The sequence below is a fragment of the Pinus tabuliformis genome, chromosome 8 (assembly GCF_031772625.1).
Source record: "Pinus tabuliformis cultivar Carrire ecotype Pingquan chromosome 8, CPIR1, whole genome shotgun sequence".
NCBI classification, from domain to species: Eukaryota; Viridiplantae; Streptophyta; class Pinopsida; order Pinales; family Pinaceae; genus Pinus; species Pinus tabuliformis.
Genome location: NC_142294.1, coordinates 258,688,915 through 258,711,934, shown reverse-complemented (window position 1 = coordinate 258,711,934; position 23,020 = coordinate 258,688,915). Strand labels below are relative to the sequence as shown.

The following is a 23,020-nucleotide window of genomic DNA, read 5'->3' as shown; positions in this document are numbered from 1 at the left end:
CTGCAGGAGATTATCAGGAATACATGCCGAAGTTTACTGGTACAGAAGGAGTATCAGCTGAAGAAAACCTTGAGTCATTTTATAACTATGCTGATAACCTGGATATTTATGAACAGGATGTATGGATGAGGGTTTTTGTCCAAAGCCTAGAGGGAGAAGCCAGAAAATGGTTCAATGAACTAACCCCTAGGTCCATAGTAGACATTGAGACCCTAGATGATGTGTTTTTAAAACACTGGAGGGACAACGAAGATCTGCTCTATGATGATACTGAATTTGGCAACTTTCATCATCCTCAGATCATAAGATCGACGAAATGGCCAGGATGATAGAGCTATTGGCCTTTGAAGTTTCCAGGTTAAGAGTTGAGCAGTATTCAGGGGTGGAGCACTTGCAGATTTCGCCAAAAAACAGCGCTGTAAACGAAGATCAAAGGGTAAAGACCCTTTGTCAGAAAGTAGCCATAGAAGCAGAGAAATATGAAGAAAAGGATGAGGTCCATGGTTGGGAAGGTGCTCCTTTCCTAACCAGAGCTGCCTATGAAGAAGCATTATCCAGAGGCACTGCTCACCAGTTTGTTGTACCTGCAGAACAACAAGCTGATCAACAGAGGCAACCAGCAGCAGGCCCCACCGTCCTCGAAGAGCCCGAAGCCAGCCCTTCTTCTAATGGCTATGAGGATATGCAAATTTTGCGGCCTGCTATTATCCCCGGCCCAGTGATTGAAAGGGGAGAGGAAGCCTCTCCATCATCTTTTGTTTCTCTGTCTGATCCAGTGACAATCCCTCAAAGTTTCCCCCTGAACATTGAAGCAGGCCGTGATTCAAAGTCCAAGGCTGATACTGATCAAATTAGTCTTGATATTCTCATGCCTGCCCAGTTGGCCCCCACACAGATTAAAGTGGCAGCTTGTCAGATGACAGAGGAAGAGGAAGCACAGTTCTGGGACTCCTCCTTGGATGAGGAATGTTCTGAGAAATATGAAGGAGAAGATAATGTCTTTGTGTCCCCTGCACAAGAACATCGTGGTTCACCATTCATATTAGTTGTGCAGACTATAAAGGACATAGATAGGTACACAGCAACCACGATTATTCAGCAGGTGTACAAAAGCTCCTCTGAAGAACATCCAAGGAGGAAAACTCACAGAAAGGGAATGAAGTACCGATCATCTCTACCTATTAAGCTTAAGTGCCCTAAACTGTTTGAGGTAGAGGATCAAATCAATCCAATCCTACTGATATATGATGAACCGGGTTGAAAGCAGGAGAAACAGTTTGGTTGCCCTGCAAAGGGGCAAATTTTGAAGTTTAAGTTTTCAGGCTTTTATGTTTGTAATTAAGTTCTTTTTCAGTTTTATGTTGTATGCTTAGTTGACTCCATGCCCAATGGACACTAGGCAAATGTTTTTTTTTTAAGCTTAGTTTTGTATGAAGGGATTGGTCTGCAGGTTCTTGAGACCTCACAGGGAAGATCTCATCCCCAGAAGGAGCCAGTGTTAGCTTTTCTATGCCAAAGGATAAAAAATGGATTCAGACACTCTCAAAGGCTGCAATTACACTTATAAATATGCCAAAGGATCCATGGTTGCTGTTCAAATTCTCAAATTATGGCTAAAAGTCTTCCACCGATCAAAAAATTTGCAAAAGGAAAGCCCTTTGGAGGGCAGAAATACACTATCGGGAGGCGAAAACACTCCAAAACCATCAAAAAATCAAAAGTGCAGGCTTAAGGATCCGCATCAATCTCAACCGTTGGATCTGGCCGATCAACGGTCTAGATCGAATCGGCATATCGCAAGTCGGGGGAGGCTGTGGCAACAACAAAGGAGACCTTGCTGATGAGCGATCGCTAATATCGCATCGGCGTATCGTATCGGCACTTTTAAAAAGAGGCAATGGAGATGGTGATCAGCGATTTGGTGAGGACCGTCGATCGCGTATCCAGATCAACGGCCGAAATCACGTCGGCATTTCACTATCGGGATTGCCAAAGGGACAGGGCCTTCACATATGTTATGCTTCCGACCTGATAAGCTGGACCTGATGGCGTTTTGAATTCTTTTTGATAGATTATCGGGTCTGCAGCAATATCGACAATATCAAAGAAATCGGGGCTTTTATGTTTTGCGATTTGCGATCGCCGATGGGTCGGACCCGACGATGGTGTTAATTCCTTCTGATAGATTATCGAGTCCACGGCAATATCGCTATCGGTGCTTTCAAAGGGGTGGGCTTTAACATGAGTTATGTTGCGATGCGATGGGCCGGACCCGACGGCCATACAACACTCCATTTCATATTATTTCGGGTCCGCGCCCTTCGCATTTTTAATGTTTTTTATGTGTTTTCTTTGTATAAGGAAATTAGAAAGGAGGCCTTGGGCAGGTGCCGATTGCGATGGAGTTCAGACCCGATGGGTCGAACCCGATGGGTCGGATCCAATATTTTATGAATCATTTCTTATAAAATTTCAAATCCGCGCTTAAGCCATTTTCAATGGTTTTGGGCGCATTTTCTGTGTATAAGGAAATATAAAGAAACAAAGGATTGGCCGGTTATGATATGCACTGCGACCCGAAAGGCGGGCCCGATAGAGGAATTATTCATGTATGGACCTTTGATGTTCAAATAAAGCAAAGTGGGCAAGATTTCTCAGTGGCATGGAATCTTCTAAAGCAGACAAGGAGCAGTACAGCGCGATAGGAAATCACCACATTCAACTAACAGAGTGGCCGAAGATTGAAAAGTACAGCCTCGAGCAGATCACTGCATTTATCAGTTATGGGGCATCTTTCAGTTAATGCTCTAGCTGCCAGAAAAGGACAACAGAATATCAGAGAAGATTAATTTTGTTTACTGACACAATCACGCTATAGCAGAGACCCATACCAAGTAGTTAGAGCGGTTGGTGATCCATTATGATCCCTCCACGCGTAGGTTAGCAGAGATATTTTGTAATGAAGCACCATATATACCCAGAAGAGAGATGTAATCAAGGGGGATGAGTGTTAGATGAAGAGAACCATGTTGTAAGGTTCAACTTCTGGAGACTGTAACTACTTTGTAACCTATAGCGTCTGGTCTTCATTTCCAGCTAATACAAGCTTCTTTTGTTGTTTATTGCTCACTTTCCACTTCTCTTTCTTGTTCCAGGCTGTGCCTGTTTTGCATTTGTTCATGTGCAGTGAATGTTTAGCATCAAAGGGGCTGTCATCCCACCTCTGTGTTAGGATTTAGCATGTATCATTGAACATGTATGTCGGTTTCTATTGTCTAATGCATAGAGAGTTGCCATCCTGTCTGTGTATTAGAAACTAGATTTACAGACCTTTTAACTGGTTGCAGCCGGCCATCACAGGGTCCTGTGCATCTGCTGGTGTGGTCAGTCGTCTCCATTATCACCTTATCCTCAAATTGTGAGTAATAGGTGGTTAAAAGCCTTGTAGTCTGGGGGTGTTCACCCATGTCTGGGGTCAATCATAGTACAAGTGGTTATCTGGCTTGAATATGCAGCATTTGTTCCATTCATCCACCATTTATCCAACTATATTTGGTTGAATTTGTAATGTTCCCAAGCATCACCGATATGCAACCTAGGTGAGTTTCTTGGGGTGATAACAGTACCCTGCTCTCAAAAATTTTTTCGCTGTTGATTTCCAGAAAAGATGTCCACCACACTCTCCTCCATGGAAATCCTCCATGACTTTCTTTGCCTCCTCTTCCACCAGACAGTTTAACAAAATGCCACCGGGGTCTTTCCAATACAGTGCAGAATTTAAAACACAAAACTTGGCAGCCTTCAATTTGAGTGTTCTCGCTTTGTTTCTAGCCATGCTGGGCGGCGGTGATAGATTTTTCAGCACATATATTATATCAGAATACCATGGGGACAAAGGAAACATTTCAGATACCTGAACTGAAGTTCTTTCATCATTCTCCTCGGACATGGCAGCGATCAGATTCATGTCCAATACATGCAAATTTGATTCAGCCATTAGCTTCACCAACCCCTATCCTTTGACCAGCTTTGTAGGCCTTATCTCCACATCGTATTATAGCAAAGCTGTGATCCATTTGTCTCTTCTCCCTTCCGGATCGGTCTGCACTAAAACATCTTTCACAGTAGTATTAGAAATATAGGCCAGAATGTGAGAATGTAGGACATACACCCGGAAATCTTTCAGTGCCTTCACCAATGCCAGGGCTTTCTTCTCAATGATGTTGTACTTCAAAGCTGCATCCCTTATAGCCCTGCTAAAGAATGCAATAGGTCTTTCATGATCATCCCTCTTCTACAATAGTACCGCTGCCATAGTGTGCTCAGAAGAAAATGAAAACAATATGAAATCTTGAGTGTAATCCGAGCTGACGAGAACTGGAGCTGAAGAAAGGGCCAATTTGATCAAGTTGAAAGATTTTACAGCCTCATCCGTCCATTTCACCTGGCTGTCCTTCTTAAGCATGTTGGTCATTTCCTTTAAATGTTCTGCAAGATTAGGCACAAAATGACGCAGAAAATTCATATTACCGTTGAATGGCTGTATTTCCTTTTTGTTCCTAGGCAGATTGATTTGCGGGATTGCTTGCACACGTGCTAGGTCTATGCATATGCCATCTTTTGAAATGATATGCCCAAGTAATTTTCCTTCCTCCATGTCAAACAAGCTCTTCTTAGGATTCAACGACAAACCATATTTCCTGCACTTTCGAAAGACAATTTTTAGGTGATGCATGTGCTCTTCATCAGATTTTGAAAACACCGTCAAGTCATCCAAGTACATCACCAAAAACACATCATTCTCATTTGCAAATGCCAAGTCCATTGCCCGATGAAATGTGGCACTTGCATTCTTCAAACCGAATGGCAGTTTGGCATAGTGAAATGTTCCCCATGGAGTTGTGAATGCTATCTTATCCCTATCATCTTCATGGATTGAAATTTGGTTATATCTGGAATAACCATCGAGCAGTGACATACGAGATGCCCCCACTACTCACTGAAGTATATGGTCCATCTTGGGCAGCAGATAGTTGTCCTTCAATGAGACCTTGTTTAGATTTCTGAAATCAATGCATAGGCGGATCTCACCGGTCTTCTTTCGTACAGGCACTAAGTTAGATATCCAATCTGAAAATCTGATAGGCACAATGATACCTGACTTGTACAACCTATTTACCTCTTTTTCGATGGATGGCAGTAATTTTGGATTGATCCTTCTCAGCTTTTGTCTAAATGGTTTCTGATTGGGCTTGATAGGTATTGTGTGCTGAATGATGTTCGTATCATAGGTCTTTAAATCAGAATAATCCCAAGCAAATACATCTGCAAATGAAGCCATCAAACTGATATATTTGTCCTTGATCTTTGGCGGTAGTGTCTTGGACAATTTTACCAATTTTGGATTTGCTGTTGTACCAATGTTGACTTCTTCCACACCTTTCTCCATTGGCTGCAAAGTGGGCTTGCGGGCTACATCATCTTGATCGAAAAGTTTCTCTAGGGGTATCAAGCCTTTCGGAATGATGTTATTCTTCAGTTGTAATACATCCATTTGATTGATCTGCACTTCTTCTGTACCATTCCATGTGTTCTCATCATTTTCCACATCAATTAAGGTTTCTTTTAACTTGCCTTTGTTGAGCAGAAAATCCTTAATCTCGTCATCATCTTGAAACACTTGCCAATGTCGCTGATTGTCTGGAATGGTTGGATGGTGCTTGACATGGATTTCAAATTTATTGCTGGAGTTCATGGGGATCTTCAAGCTGCTTGTTGCCTTGGCAAGAGCATCAACAATACTATTTTTTATTTGTGGCACACATGTCAAGGTGTATTCGGAAAATAGCTTCAAAATGTCCAAAACTGCATTACGATAGGCCTGCATCCTAGGATGTTTTGCTTGGTACTCACCTCTAACCTGTTTTATCACAAACTCGGAGTCGCCATATACTGAAATCCTCTTTGCATTCAACTTTCTAAGAATCTTCAGGACAGTGATCAGAGCTTCATATTCAGCTTCATTATTGGAACATTCGAAGGCCAGCTTGTAGGAGAAAACTCTCACGCTGCTAGGCACTTTGTTTGGGGCGGAGAAAGGACTGCGTAGCCAAATACCAATACCAGCTCCATCATTCCCTACTGCTCCATCAAAATCCATGGTACATAAGCCTTCTTCTTCTTCTTGCAAGTGCTGGAAATCTTTTTGTTGTCCATTGTTTGCTTGCTACCCATCGTTTTCAGCTGTTTGCCCATTCTTTTGCTGCTTTTCTTGTCTTTCTTTCTTCAAAATCTCTCTAAAATTTTCTGTTATCTCTAGAATGTCATCTGCTTCTACTATATGACTATCTATTTCATTTAAACTATTTTAAAACAAAACAAAAGACTCTAAATCTGTATGTACATAGTTTCTAGGATGATTTATCAGTTTCTCATTGCTTGTGATCATATACTTCATCTTTTGTTCCCGATATAATTTCCTCATTTGTCCAAACACTAGGATTGTTGCATAGGAGAAATCCAGTTGTAGTGTCCCCTTCAATTTCGCTACCCAAGACCTGGAAAGAAGAATTCCAAACCTTGGAGGAATGTCCGCTACCACTACATCCATCAGAACATTTTTCATAGGAAGCTGATCCAAACTCACAACTAAGCCTTTGATGAGCCCTATGCATCTTACTCTGCTGGAGTCGAATGAATAGAGATCATGATATTGGCAGGTGATGTCCAGACCAGGCTTATCCACGATAGCCTTGGGAATGAGATTGTGAGAGGCTCCGAAATCGAACATGGCATTGTGTAGCACAAAGTCATGCAATCGTAAACTGATATAGAAGGGTGGCACCTCGCTCTCAGGAGACTCACCATTTTTCGCTGGCCCAAAAATCATTTTAGGCTGATCATCTTCCATGTTTATCATGTCGGACATTGGGTCCAAATTCAACATTTTAGAAATCTATCCTCTATATTCGCTGTTCTTCATGATTTCAGTCAAAGGGATGGATACCTTTAGCTTAGAAATATCATTCTCTAGGCTGAAAGCGGGAGTTATTTCTACCTCTTTGACTGGGATCTCTTTCCTTTCCTTCTCTTTTGAGGTGGCTAGTTGTTGTGATTGTTCTGCTGATTTCGATTTGCTGCTCTCCGAAACAACCGCCTCCTTTCCCTTTCTTTGTGTAGCTGATAGATCATTCTTTGTTGTTTCACCCTCCTTCTTTTTCTGATTTGGTTTGACAGGTACATCTCTGTTTCTAAGGGAATATCGCTGTTGTTGTGTGGACAAAGCATTCATATACCCCCTTTGATATTCTTCTGACTCTTCCTCCAACACGGTTTCATTAGCTAGAATAAAATCGGTGTCTTGGTGAGTAGCTGAATTTACTGCACATTCTTATTCTTCAGTGATGTAAGTAGGCAGCTCATCTAGAGTAAAGAGATCGTTTTCCTCACCTATTATATTCCCGTCCTCATCTGACTCCGGTCCATGCACAAAATTCTGTTGTAAAGGTGTTTTTACCGGCTGTTGTGCTGTCTACTCTTGAGTCTGCTAATCTCTTTGTCTTATCCTATATTGTGGCTGTTGTTGGCCACGAAAGTTAGGATTCATAACTTGTGGCTCTGGCTTGTCGAGTTTTACCCTTTCAAGCATCTGTTCTACCTTTTTGAGCAGCTGATCCATTGAAGAAGATTCTTCTTTCACCGTGGTTTTCTTCTCTACTTTCGCTCTTGCTCTTTTGGACAACAGGTTAGCCTCAACGCTGACTACAATTTTCTGCATATCTTCCATTGTAGATGGTTCTCTCTCTCTCAATTGGTACACCATGTCAGCATCAAAACCATTCGGAAACTTCATCATTGCTAGTCCCATAGGTGGCTTTAGATGGTCTGGGATATCATTGTAGACTGCATTAAATCTAACACAATAATCTTCGACCGACTCACAGGCATTCCGCTTGATTTGTTCATACTTGGCCAGAATTTGAAGGGGATTCTTTTTGACTTCCCACCTGTTCAAAAATTGTCTTTGTAGCTCAGCCAAGGTGGTGTTGCTTGCAGCCATCAAACCTCTGAACCATTTCCTCACATCACCTGCAAATGTTTGTACAAAGAGCCTCATTGCCACATTCTCCGCATCGATCTCATGAAGTTCATAGAAATCTGCCATTTTATCCACATGTTGTTGAGCTGTAATACTGTTAGGAGTGCCATCAAAAAATGGAATTTTACTTTGATAATCGTTTGGCATGTCATCTAGGACTTGGGGCAGAACAAGGGGTGCGAAACGGGCAACCATAATTCTTGGTGGATTTGGCCTTGGAGGCGTCGGAGGAATGTGCATAATTGGCAAGGGGCTTGCACTTGGAGTTTGGGGCTGTGTGGCAATGTAGTTATCGATTAATCTATTAGCTCTTTCCGTCTCAAGGTCTACAAGAAATTGTGGATCGGGGATGGTGTAATCAACAACCTTTTCAGATTTAGATTCAAATAGTGATATCTCAATTTGTTCGTCAAACTCAAGCTCCTCAAGATACTCAAAAATGTTGGGACATGAATGGGATTTGAACACGGGGGTTATGGTGCTTTCTTGACGAAGGAGTCTTGGGATCAAATTTGGATTTTTGTAAATGTGAGGAGGGTCCAGGTCCGGATTCGCTCTGGTATATCGTCTTGAAGCCAGCGTGCTATTGAGAGGAATTACGGGACACAACCAACTTACTCAGCCTTTCCAATCCTAAGCTCATCATCTGGGAGCCTAGAATTCTTATGAAACAAGGGGATTTGATTTTCAACTTATTCCCCAGTATGGTCGCCACTATGTTAGCACCTAAATCTACCTTAGGCTGAAGGAAGGCAAAAATTAGGGTAACCACAAACCATGCTTAGTTTGGTAGCTAGCCCTACCAGAGCAGGAGAGGGTTCTCTCCGAGTCACACTCAGCGAATGGATAGGCAAAATGGTCTGAGATGACTTATAATGCAATGTTTACCTTAGGCTAGTAAGTGAAAAGGGATTTTGGAAAACATTTTTGAAGTGACCGAGCTTCTGGGATGTATATCGGACTGGCGCTTAGCAAAGAACAGAGAAGTGAGAATGAAGGTACAGATTATTTCGTGAGGCAAGGTAGGCGGGAAGCGCAGCAATTTCGAATTATGGTGACGTGGAATGAAAAGATTGTTGAAGATAGTGAAAAGGGCATGGTTGCATGAATCCTTTTCAACATAAGAATAACACTGCACATGAAATTTTCCCACAGGCAGAGCAATATAAATTGAATTCTACCTAATCTCACTTAGAAAATTTCACTGAAATGAAACATGAAATGAATTATGAAACATAACAAGATACATATGGAACATAAGAACACATTTTCTACACTCACAACCACAAGAATCTCATGAAACAGAGCCGCTGCCTTTCATTAACTCTCTGTCAAAAATACATAGTGCAGAAACAGAGTTTCTTTCCCACAGTCTCACAGAAGTTACAAGCTAGCCAACCCTTTTGCAAATAACTTGCTTACAATATATAGAAAGTGTAGAGAAGAGATGGAATTCCCAGGGGTTGGGAAGTTACTCAAATCATTTTGAAAAGGAGATGGAGAGCCAACCATCAACTACAGGTGCAACGCTCTCAAGCATGACATTTGGCTGGGGTGACCCTTTGCATTCTTTTGCCACTTGGATAGATGCCCACCTGGAGGGAAAACTCTTTAAAAGCCACCTTTGGTGCCAAAAAACTTAAGAGTAGATGACCGGGCCCACTTGGAGAAGTCGCGACCCGAAATTTCGCGAAACGGGAGCAATTTGGCAGTTTTTTCCCCTGTGCGTCGTGCCAAATTCCCTGTGCGTCCTGCCACTTTGGAGCCTGTTTTGGGGCACTTGTAGGTGTCCAAAATGTACCCAAGTGAGCTTTTTGGAAAGCCTGTCTCATCTACTTTCGAACCCAACTAGAATTTCTAAATTTGAAGGTCATTTTCCCCTGCAAAGCTTCATTCTCCCAAGACTGCTTTCTGTGTGTGCAAAAAGTGGCAGAGAGGCCATTTTTGGGTGTTTTTTGACCTTTAGGAGACCCAAAACTTGTCAAAATTTCTTATCCAAACACCAGTAGGTGTATTTTTCGATGTTGAATCCAAATATGCAAACCATTCCTCGATTGGAGAGCTATAATTTTAGCGTCGTGCCAGCGGCGTGGCGCACAGGGAGAAATTTCCTGTTTTGTGCTAAAAAAATTTGCCTGTGACCAAAATTTGCCCAAATTTTTTGAAATTTGGGCTAGAGGTTCCCTATGAAGTGCTTTACTATGTGAAGGAAGCCTTAGCCAAGATTCGAAGCCGATCTTGCTCCTTTGCCTCCTTTGCCTCTTTTGCCTCTTTTCTCGCTTTGCTTAATTTTGCCTTTAGGCTCCTGATTCTTGCCTTGGAACTCATGTTGCGGGACTGGTAGTGATAAGTCATGCACCTCAGCATGTCTTTCTCCCTGTTTGCTTTGTCCAACAGCCTCTCCAAATGCATGTTGACCCTCTCAAGGTTGGATTCTCGGTCTTCATTGATTTCTTGCTCCAAAGAGGTGAGCAGAACCCTTCTTCTTTGAGCAGCTTGGCGTTGCTCACGGATGTTCTGCAGCTCCATGATCGTCTGTTGGTCCTCAAGTTGTTTGTTTCTCTGCTCCAGGTAGTTCATGTTCCACTTGGCCCTTTCTAGATCAATGGTCAAGTCTTCAATCTCTAATTTCTGCTCCTTGATGATCTATATAAGCTCCTCATTGGTGGGTTCTGCATCTGTCTCGTCATCCTGGAGGAGAACAAACTCAGTTTCTTTCTCACCTGATGGCCCCTCCTCCTGCACTGGCTCCTTGCCCTTACCCTGCTCCTGGGGTGCCGATGTCAGAAGCGAGGCCCCTTCCACCCCGGGTGGAGATAACACTTGCTTTGCTGCTGCGAACAACAGTCTAGTGCCTTTCGGATAGCCTCTTTGATATGTGATGAAAACTGGCATGGTGGCAGTCTCATGGTGCTCGAACTGGTGTGAAGGACTTCCCATCTCAGGCTCAAACTGATGTGAAGGACCTCTCAGCTCATGCTCAGACTAATGTGAAGGACCTCCCACCTCATGTTCTGCCTCTGATATCACCGGTGGAGCGCTGAAGAAATCACGGGAGATGAAGTCCTCCCAAGCAATACCCTGTAATCCCAACTGATGGTCCACCAAAATCCGGATGAAAAATGGGAAGCTCATCATCTTCACCCTGGTGAAGTGCATGAGCAAGCGGATGTGATAGGCATAAAGGCAAGAAAACCTCCCCTCGCAACTAAAATACTTCATGATCAATCTCATGAGTGGGGCATACTCTTCCCTCAAAAATCTGAATGGAAAAAATCTAGTGAGTTGGCTCAAGCACCTGTTCTTGACGTAAGGCTCATAGTGATGCCTCTCCAATTTCTTCTTCTTAAGCCACTACTCTCCAATGTTTGGTATCCTTGTTGCCACTGATATAGCCTCCGGTGTCAAGGTGAAAGTGACCCCAGCTAGGATAGATTGGCCTCCCTGTAGATGATGTGCAATAAGGCGGGCCAACTCATGATGGACCTTGACATTTGCCACCCTTTGGCAAAATTCATAACATGCCAAGTGCTAGAAGCAAGACATGGCAAGTGGGCATGCCTGTAGCTCTGTGAGGGTGTTTGGCTCGTCTTTGAGATGTCTGCCACTCCGGTGATGTCTCCTATGGGCCCTCTCTCCTGAAGATGTGTCACTGTGTGTATCCCCCTCATAATCTGATGAATTTTCTGATGCCATTACTGCTTCCTGTACCCTGAGTTTTATGCTGCCCTCTGAATCCAATGAAACTGATGAATGCTCTGAAAATCTGTCACCAAGGGGACAATACAACAGGGGAGTGTTAGGAGGGGAATGCTGAAAAGGGGAATAGGGGTTTATAGGAGAAATTTATCAGGGATTTGGGAGTGTTTGGGGTATGGTTTTGATGGGGTAGGGTTTGGGATTTTTTGGGCTTTAGGAATAAAAGGGATGCACATATATGATTACAATGTAGCTAGGGTGATGGTAAGGGGAAAATGCTACAGAGAAATTAGTTGATAGGGGTGGGGCAAAAGAATATTTCAGCAACAATGTCACTGTAGCAAAACCCTTGCTTTTTGCCCTCCTTTGTGTCATTTTTGGGTTTGGTTAATACAAATTTTTCCTTCTATTTCATGGTCACCAAAACATATTATTCTTTGAGTTAGTGATCAATGGTGAAAGGATCTAGGGCCACCTTCGCAATTTTGAGGGCCATTTATGAAATTTTGGGCGATTTCGGTGCTTTTTTAGGCTCACAAGCCTGTGCGCCGGGCGCTTTGCCCAGTGTGCCGCGCGCCGTGTATGCGTCGCGCCAGTGCAGTGTTAACACTGTGGCCGGGCTCCCAGTGCACCGCCACCTTGTGTGTGCGCAGCGCGCTGTCAATTCACGCAGTTTTTGTTTGAAAAACAGGGGAGGGAGTTTTAGGGCGATTGTAGGGTGGTTGATTTAGGGAACATGATGGAATGGAGATGAAAATGATGAGGAATGAGGGACAAGGGGAGGGGAGCAAAACCTTGGTGCTCATCATCAGTTTTTGCAACCCCATTTTTCATTTTCCTTGGTGATTTTTCCATGGATGGCCATTATGCTTTTGGGTACCATTAGACATCTTACAAACCTCATATTAATGACAAAAGTGATGGAGAAGAGGTGTTGATCATGGCCTACCTCTTGATTCGCTGACTTCGCCGAGATTTGAAATGAATTGCAATGTTTTTTAGGCACCTGGCTGCGTGCGTCGCGCGCCAAGCCCACTGCGCCGTGCGCCTTGAGTGCGTCGCGCCCTTGTTGATTTTTCACTGGGGACTGGCTGCCAGTGCGTCGCACCCTCCATGTGTGCCGCGCGCCCTGGTATATGCGCTGCGCCACCTAAAAATCTGCCATCCTTTCTCAAATTCCTCCTACTTAGCTCTCTTTTCTTCAACAATGCCTCTCTCAAGCTTTTCCTTATCACAATGACTTAGTTTTGGGTCAAAACAAATATATATAGGCTTTGAGAGAGTTGGGTTCAATTTTTTCCTCTTTTAAAACCCACTTTATAATGTTTATGTTTTTCACTTTTTATTGACTTTAAAACACTCTGCTTTTTCCCTTTTTCTTTGAAATTTTGGCCCTCATCATAAAATTTTCGGCATTTCTTTTGCGGGGAATATGTGACTGGGCCCCTGGCTTTGAAATCCATGACTACATCTGAAAATGTCAACTGTCGATTTTTGGAAAATTTCGTCATAGTTGACCTTGTTTGACTTTTCTTCAAAATAGAGTTTTGAAGAAGAGTCGATGTCTCTTCAGGGGATGATGAAGCTTTCTGAACTGTAGTTGTATAAGGTCTCCCTATGGCCTCCAGGGCTTGTTCTGGACATGTTTTTCAAAGACCACATTGATGATTTCCTAGACCCAATAATAAAAATGACTTTGTCCTGTAATATGACAAGACTTTGATTATCATGAACTTCAGTGATTATGGACTAAGACCTGAACCAACAGGGGCCAGAGATGAGGGAAAATGACCAACATGACTATCTCCGTCAGATCATGGCATGTCCCTAGTGAAATGCAGCTGAGTGGATGGAGCAGGAAACCTAAAATTGAAATGCACAAAGAGCTTTGATCTCTGATGGAGGTCTAACCAGACCGACTCTAACAGAGGTTACATGCAAAAATCATTTTAGAAACCTCTCGCTAAGTGTTGTTTTTTCTATGACTTGTGGCATGCGCATCAGAACCTCGAACTTATCAAAACTTAGGAACCAAATGTTGCAGATCTCATTCCTCACATTGATCTTAAAGCTCTAACATCCCACATTGCATTAAGGAGTCTTTGGAAATTTCAGCTTAGCTGTTTCAAGGTAAGTCTACTTTTCCTGTCTTGCAATGCATTTCTTTCGCTATTTGTGTTTCGCTTTGTGTGTGTGATGTCCACTTGATTTCAATGAGTGCTTGCTATCATTTTAATGTATTTTAGGTTGCAAAAGCACCATTTCATTTTTCATTTGCATCTCACTACTGTCGCATGCATGAAACTGTTTTTGCACCAACAGTCATTGTTGCAGGGATCTGTTTCACACACATGCATGTTTTCCTATTTTCTAAATCATGCACTTGCTATTTGCTTGCATGATCATTCACTCTCTTTTACACTCAGTATCAGCATGCATTCAGACTTCTCATGTTTTTAGTAGCCCATCAGCAGGTGTAGGTTGCCTTCGCCTAGACCTTGCCTTGCCTAGCTATAATTGCGCAATTCTGGGAGGCATTGCCTTGCTGGTCCCAGAAACTATCCAATGCATTTTGGTAGTTTGCATGTCACTGCTGACTGAAATTGCGCATTGTGAAGTTTCACTCCTTAGCAGGCTAGGCTGGACTGTGCATTGTGTAGTTCCAGAATTTAGTCAGCTTTCCGATAGCTCGGACTATGCCTTGTGTAGTTTTGGTAGTTAGTCTCCCAGCCTCCCGGTGAAAATTGTGCAATCTTCACAGACAGTCACACATGTATGTTGCATGTCAGTCCTCTAGTTTGTTTTGCTTTTCGACTGATAGAATTTTTTGTCATGAGTGTTGTTATGTCTCCAGGTATCACAATTGTTCATCTACCTCTCAGCAGCACATGTACAATGGCTTACAGGGGACTAGGGTCGAAGACAATGTTCAAAGCACAACTGTGATGCAGTCGATCAAGTCTCTATGAACTTCCCTATCTATGAAGACATCAAGTTGCTCTTGGACAATGATATCAAGATGAAATGGCAACGACGTGATAGTGAGTAGCACCATTAGCAGCAACAAAAGGTAGCACACCTGCATGCAACAAATGCAAGAGGAAGGTTGTTGATAGTGTAGAGGCTAAATAAATTTACAAGATCAAGAAGATACACTTGTGATGAAAGAAGCTTTGGAGATTAAGTCTATGAGGCAATGACGTGACAAGAGGATCACGCGAAGGAAAAGAGAGAAATAGGGAATGAGTTGTAGGTGTTGAAGAAGAAACTGAAGGAAGAATAGGAGCTGCACATACGAGAGAAGGAGTTGTAGCAGGAATAGGTACAACAAGAGGCACAACATCCACAGACTGATGAAACTGCGCCCGTACAGGCTATGGATCAATTCAGCAGCCGGCATGGAGTAGACAAGGTGAGCAGTGTTGTCTATCGCATGCAAGGGTATTCGAGAGCATGGATGTCATTGTGTGCATGAATGCAATCCCACCCATTTGGGCCCACTTTCCAAGGCAAAGATAAGAAGCATGTCCTACTGGAGCTGAACATGTATTTTGACAAGTTGATGCACATGGTCACGAGCACACACTCGAAGATCAACACAAACACTATGCATCAATATATTTCTGTTCCGACCACACTGAAAATAATGATGCGCATGTTATCACACGAGTTGGACAGAGGAACTAGATCAGTGTACCCAGATGCAACAGAGGCAAGAGTTCGTTTTCAAAAGGGTGGACCACAGAGTACACAAACACCATCGCAGACTACCAATCTTGGCATCAGTGAGCTACTGATGACCATCGTGAGGATGCTGAAGAGCTAGTCTTCCCACAGTTGTCTAAGTCATAGTGATGTCTTCCATGGCTTGTTGAAGCCTATTTTGTTTCACATGGGTACATGTGTAGATTTTATGTAATGTCTTGTCAAGTGGAAGTTCAAGTGTCAATAGCTGAATGTAACAGTCATAGAGTAGTTGAAGAGTCATAAGGGTAGATGAACAATCACAAAGAGGAATGTCAAGGGTTACCCCACCCTTTCCTATATATAGTCCCTCATAACTCATTATAGAGGATTTTGGTTAGCCAAGCCTTTTATAGGAGTATCTTAGACAAAGCTTGGAGAGTATTGTAACGAGTCTTGGCTTCTCCATTGTGCAGAGCTAGTATATCTCTTTGGAGGAGTAGATGGTATTTGTTGTAATGTTCCACTATCGGGACTAGTGGTTGGTCATGGTTGTACTATATAATTGGAACATTCACTTCTTAATATAACAGAGCCAACACGTTTCATGCATATGTTGTTATTGTATTTCAGTTATCTTGTTTACTATAATGATATATGTATCTGTTTTCTTATGCATGCATGTATGGACTCTTTCTGTATAAGTATGTATGAATATTATTGAGATGTGATGTTTGTTTAACCATCATATTGGATTCTTAGCTTACTTTGTTTCCAGTTTGTGATGCATCTTTTCTCGTATGTTCCCTTCTTAGCCGCATGCTTTCACAGGTTTCCAAGGGGCACACTCACCTCACTTCCTCTGTGTTAGAGTCAATCATACACCCTCCATGGCTTGTTACAGATGTCACAACCTTCCTACCAATAGGGACATCTTACTTTCCTCTGCGTGCAACTATAGTGAAGGCGATATTGTATGACCCACTGTTGGGACTCCTACACCAAATAGTTTGAGGTCTAGATGAGACTTCTTATCAGGGAGATCCCCTGACATGTTGGTGGGTCCAACACCATTCACATTTTGGCTCTAGAAGGAGGGCCAAATGACAAGCTGAGTCCTCATTATCTATTTTGAATCCTTGAACATCTATCATGGAGTTTGTTATAGTTCTCCCTCCGAAATGTCTGTCCAACAGAAATATCTTTCACATCGAGAGGGAGTTTTTGGATCACTTGTCACAAATCACGTATGATGGTGAAGGCAAAATGACCTGACCTAAGCACTTAAATGACTTCCATGTGCTCATGGAGGGCATAGAAGATTTTAATGAAATAGAAGTATGTTCGTTGTCGCACACACACTTCACGACCACCCATTGCAATGGTGTGGCACACTACCTCACAACTCCATGCACTCATTCAAATAGTTCAATGATCTAATCACATCTATTTTCCACCATTTTGATCCTGAAGTACTTGATAAAAATTTGTTAAAACAATGGAAGGCACCACACAAATCACCTATGGAGTTTTCAGAGCACTTCTATCTATTCATGTTTGAAGCCTTGCAAAGTCAAATGAAATTTCAGTATCTCATGGACAAATTTGAATATTTCCTTATCAAATCTGTCAATCTCAAGAAGAAGTTCAAGCTCAAACCCCACTCAGCATACTTCGGTGATCGAGTTGCACAATCACAGATGAACACGATCGCTGTCACAAGTGACTATCTGTCGTCTCCTCATTAAACAACTCCACCACCATAGAGTGATGTGGGAGAATATGCACACACATCCGTTGAACCATCACATCCTCCCAACATCACTTCTTTCAATTGTCGTGCAGATTGGGTTGCGAATCCCATGGGTTATCACAATTATTTTGTACCTCAACCTCTATCTTTGTATTTTGATGATCCTCCGGATGACACTGTCTTGTGTTCTTCCATTCCAGACTCTACTCTTGTTATGAATGAGGATCAAGCCATCGACAAAGTTGGTGTTGCACAACCAACCTACGTTGTCATTCATGAAGAGTGTAATTGGGAGCCTGAGCATCAAACCTCGGCAAAGGATGACTCCCTTTCGTCTGAGCCTCCCCCATTCTTCCCTGACATCTTTGATGATTTTGTCATCCTTGATTTTTCATGCGTATCTCTGTCTATGTATGCACCCATTATTGATCATTCGTAAAAAACACCGAATGTCAACACATCATCCAACAATGGAGAGGACCAATCATTCATTGAAAATACAAGTGATTTTTCATCAACTTTTTCCGGAAACGCAGAGGGTGAACATCCTTGCTTCTCATGTACCCCTCTGTGTGATTCATATAGTCATGAAGATGCTGACAGACATCCTAAATTTTATGATCTCTCTGCTTCGTCATCCGATCAAAATATTGATTGAATTGTTGTTAATATGTCTAAGACATTTGTCTACGATGATCTATGTGTCGACGAAGTTGAAACCCTGCAGACTGTCGAGGCACTTCAACCCAAGCTAACGGTTATGCCAGGTCCTCGTTGTCCTGAGGTTGGTTTCATTTTTTATCAGGAAATTTTTCAAACACCTGAGGCTCCTCATCACTCATCTGTATGCATTGAAGATCAATCTCACACACAATTTTTTCTTCCTTGACTGGAACTACATAATCCCGTCGCTCATGCATTGGAGGAATCTTACACAGCAAACACACTTGTGCAATGTAAGTGGTCTACCTTTCTCACGTTTTCTTTCACGTCACGGTCAAGAGAATACATACACTTAACATCTACATGCAGTGTCACACAACATCATGGTAAGTCCATGGATTGCTTTCCATGCACTTATACTCACTTATGTTCTGTGGACACATCTAATCTCAGAGTGTGCTTGTCTTCATTGTTGTATCTTTCTTGTTTGTTGGTTCATACAGCTGTGTTGTTCGCGAGCCATTCCTTCACCAACATTGGTCAACCAATGCACTGATGGATGTATTATAAGTATCACTTTACGTGATCAGACCCATGCACCGTTAGCTTAGGAGTAGGAGTAGTGTTTTCTTTTGGCTTGTTTTCTTGCATGCATTCTTCCTTGTTACTTTGCATGTATTTGTTTGCCTACTTGTTTTCTTATTCACTTTGCTTATGAATTTACTTATGCTTTTGTTTTGTTTTGTTGTTTGTATGCTTGTTTCCGTCCATAGGTTAGTTTCTCATGAAACCATCTGTGACTCTTGAAACAAGCTGGCTAAAGTAAAAGAGGACTTTTGCAGTTATCAATACTTGGTTATCTATCATTCTGCCTCTGTATGAAGAACTTTTTGTCTTCAATCCATGATACATCAATGGAGAATACATGTTGTTCAAAGTGAAACTTGGTGAAAACACAATGCTTGCACGCTAACTAGTGTAACCTACTCTAGTCGGTTATTTTTCGGTTAATCATTGTCAGCTCAGTCAAGTAGAGTTAGGTGAGAGGTAAAACCTTAACAAGCACGTCAGATATATATATATATATATATATATATATAGCTACTTCTATCAAGGAACAACCTCTTATGCTCTCAATAAGTTTGGATCCCTCTTCCACTTCTGAAATGAATAAGTGTTATGCACAGTTATGAAAAATAAAAAAATAAAAATGTGAAAAAAATGGAAGATGGACAAGGCAAAAGAAGAGAAAGGATTATTGTGAAGAGAGGTGATGCAAGTAACTCCACTAGGGTACTGTCTAGGCCTGCTAGCAGTGGAGCAACACCATAGATGAAACTAAAAATTTAACGACCATATCGCTTGTGCACCAATATACCCCTCATCCCCAATCGAAACGACTGTGTTGGCTTGGCTTGGATGTGTGTCTATCGACCAAGAGCTTGGTAGATGCTACATCTTACCATCAAGAAAGCATGGAAACCAAGATGAACATATAACTGAACAATACTTTCGGAGGTGTTAGACTTTATTATCTTACCAGTGTGTCGCCAAGTGTTGTACTGGCTACAACCACCCTCCAAAATTTTTCCTTAGCTTCCTTTTGGAGCCTCCCTACCAACCATCCTTAGAAGCATGCCTTGCATTGTCATGTACATAAACTTCACTGATTTTTCAGCATCTTGCTAGCCTGTTCATATCAGTTTGCTTCACTCCCTTCACAGGCTGCCACTCTGGACTTGGGCTAATTGCTGGCTGGGCAGATCCCTCAGAAAATTGTGCAATTCTGGAGGGGAACCAACCTTCCCTTCAGAAATTGCACAAATCTGTTGGGTAACCTCCTGGGCTCAGAAATTGTGCAATGCAATGAGAGATTATTCCTTAGAAAAATTGTGAAATCTGGCCCAACACTACAACTTGGCTTAGAAATTGTGAAAATCAGTTAGGCAAACTAATGAGCTCCAAAAGTGCGTAGAGAAGTTAGATAGGATTCCTTGGAAAAACTCTGCAATCTGGCCACCACTGTAGCTCAGCCCAAAAATTGTGTAATTCTGGGTAGTAGTTACCTGCTCCTCCTAGAAATTGCACAGTCCCTCTGGGAGAACCAAACCAGTTCCTCTCAGAAATTGCGCAAATCACTCTCTCAGTCAAGCAGGCTGTTGCATGTGCCTTCAGGTTGACTGGTTCCCTCCAAGACCGAGCAAAAATTGATTTGCATACATGGGTTACTCTTCCTAAAATAGAAAAAGGGAGCATGCAAAAGACATCCCTAGATCTAGGGATCTAGTCTTAGGAGCTGGAGATTACATGCAAAGCTCATTTTAGAAACCTCTTGCCAAATGTCGTTTTTTCCTAGATTTGTGCCATGTGTGTCATAACCTCAATCTTATCAAAACTTATGAATCGGATGTTGCATAGCTCATTACTCACATCAATCTTATAGCTTTGACATCCCACATTGCATCAAGAAACCTTCAACACTTTTAGCATAGCTATTTCAGGGTAAGTATGCTTTTCATCTCTTGCACTGCGTTTCTGTCACTTTTTATGTTTCACTTTGTGTGAGTGTTGTCTTCTTGATTTCAATGAGCGATTGATGTTGTTTTAATGTATGTTAGCTTGTAGAAGCACAGTTTCATTTTTCGTTCGCATCTCACTGCTATCGCATGCATGACATTATTTTTGCATTGGCAGTTGCCGTTGTAGCGACCCGTTTCACACACATCCATGTTTTCTCGTTTTCTAAATCCTGCACTTGTTGTTTGCATGCATCATCATTCACTCCTGTTTACACTTAGTATCACAATGCATTTAGACTTCTCATGTTCACAGTTGCTCATGAGCGGGTCTGGGTTACCTTGGCCCGAACCTTGCCTTGCCTAGCTAGCATTGCGTATTTATGGAAGTGAAGGCTCTGCCTTCCCTCTAAAAATTGCACAAGTCTGGTCCATCACTGACCTCCTGGTTTGCATTGCACAGTTCTGGGACGCAGTGCCTTGCTGGCCCCAGAAACTGCGCAATGTAGTTTGCTGGTTTACATGTCACTGCTGATTGAAATTTCCCACTGCGTAGTTTCAGTCCTCAGCAGGACAGGAAAGACTGTACATTATGCAGTTCCAGCAGTGAGATAGACTCCTGATAGCCCAGAGTATGCCTTGTGCATTTTTGGCAGTCAGTTTCCTAGCCTCCCTGTGAGAATTGCGTAATCTTCACAGACAGCCACACAAGTATGTTTCATGTGAGTTCTCCTGTTTGTTTTGGTTTTCAACTAACATTTTGCTTGTCATGATTGATGTTATGTCTCCAGGTATCACAGGTGGTCGTCTACCTATCAGCAGCATAGGTATAATGGCTTCAAGGACAACAGATTCGAAGACACCGTTCAGGGCACATCTGGGGATGCAATTGATTAAGTGTCTATGAACTTTCCTATCTATGAAGACATCAAGTTGTTCGTGGACAAGGATATGAAGATGAAATGGTAGCGGTGTCACAGTGAGCAAAACCATCAGCAACGACAGAAAGTATCACACCTACATGTGAAAAATGCAAAAGGAAGGTTGTTGATAGCATAAAGGCGGAATAAAGTTGCAAGCTAAAGCAGATCCACTTGTGATGAAAGCAGCTTTGGAGATTGAGGCTATGAGGTGACAACATGACAAGAGGATTGCACGAAGGTAGAGAGAGAAATAGAGAAGGAGTTGCAGGTGCTAAAGCAACAACTCAAGGAAGAACAAAGTTGCACAAACGAGAGAAGGAGTTGCAACAGGAACAAGTACAACAAGAGGTGCAACATCCACAGACTGATGAAATTGTGCCCATACAGGCTATAGATCAACTCAACAACCAACATCGACCAGACAAAGTGAGCAGTGCTGTCGATCACATGCAAGAGTATTGAGGAGAATGGATGTCATTGTGCACACACATGTGATCCCACCCATTTTGGCACACTCACAGAGGAAATGACCAAAAGCAAGTACGACTGGAGCTAAACATGTATTTTGACAAGTTGATGCGTATGGTTACCAACACACACTCGCGGATCAGCACAAACACTATGCATCAGTATGTTGTTGGTTCGGCTGCACTCATGTTATTAGACGAGTTGGAAAGAGGAGCTATAACAGTGTACCTGGATGCAACAAAGGCGAGAGTTCGTTTCCAGAAAGATGTCACCACAAAGTACATTGAAACCATCGCAGATTACAAAGCTTGACATCTATTCGCTACTGTCAACGATTGTGAGGATGTCAGAGAGTTGGTCTTCCAACAGTTGTCCAAGTCATAGTGATGTCTTGCATGGCTTTCTCAAACCTATTTTATGTCGCATGGGTACATGTGCAGATTGTATGTAACGTCTTGTCAAGGGGAAGTTTAAGTGTCAATAGTTGAATGTAACAATCATAGAGTAGTTGAAGAGTCATGAGGGTAGATGAATAGTCACAAAGGGGAATGCTAAGGTTTACCCCACCCTTTGCTATATATAGTTCCTCATAACTCATTGTAGAGGCTTTTGGTTAGCCAAACCTCTGATAGGAGTATCTTAGAGAAAGCGTGGAGAGTATTGTAACGAGCCTTGGCTTCTCCAATGTGCACAGCTAGTATATCTCTTTGGAGGAGTAGGTGTGATTGAGGTGGATGTTGGTGGCCACCCACCTATGCCACTTGGACCTCCACAATTGTCTCTTACAGTTTTTCAGTTTCCGTAATTGTAGCAAAATTTACTATTTTTCGCAGTTTTTCGGGTCATGAACTTCCAGAGCATTTTTGAGACCCTAAACGACATTTTTTGGGAAATCTAGGAGCAACATGGGTCCATGGACCAATATTTCTCTTTGTAGAGTTGTAGTGCTTGGATAGGTCTTTCTAACGAGCTATTGTACGTGTCAAATGGAGATCATATGCCAAAGTTACGACCTCGGGAAATTGATGTACCAATTTACGCAAACAGGGCCCATAGTTTGGTGTTTCATCTTCTAGGGTTAGGTTTTTGGATGTTAAGGGTTTTCCATTGTTTCTCAACAATAAATATCCCTTCGAGCCTCAGTGTAACATAGTTTAGAGGCATGTAGCTACCACATCTCTTCTCAGAGATAAGCTACCATCGCCCTAGCTGGTTT

The 23,020-nt window shown here is 42.3% G+C and overlaps 1 pseudogene; it reads left to right on the top strand.

Annotated features, from left to right (window-relative positions):
- Window positions 1-21,310, top strand: part of LOC149235137 (uncharacterized) — a 73,019-nt pseudogene extending 51,709 nt beyond the window's left edge.
- Window positions 21,311-23,020: the final 1,710 nt, after the last annotated feature.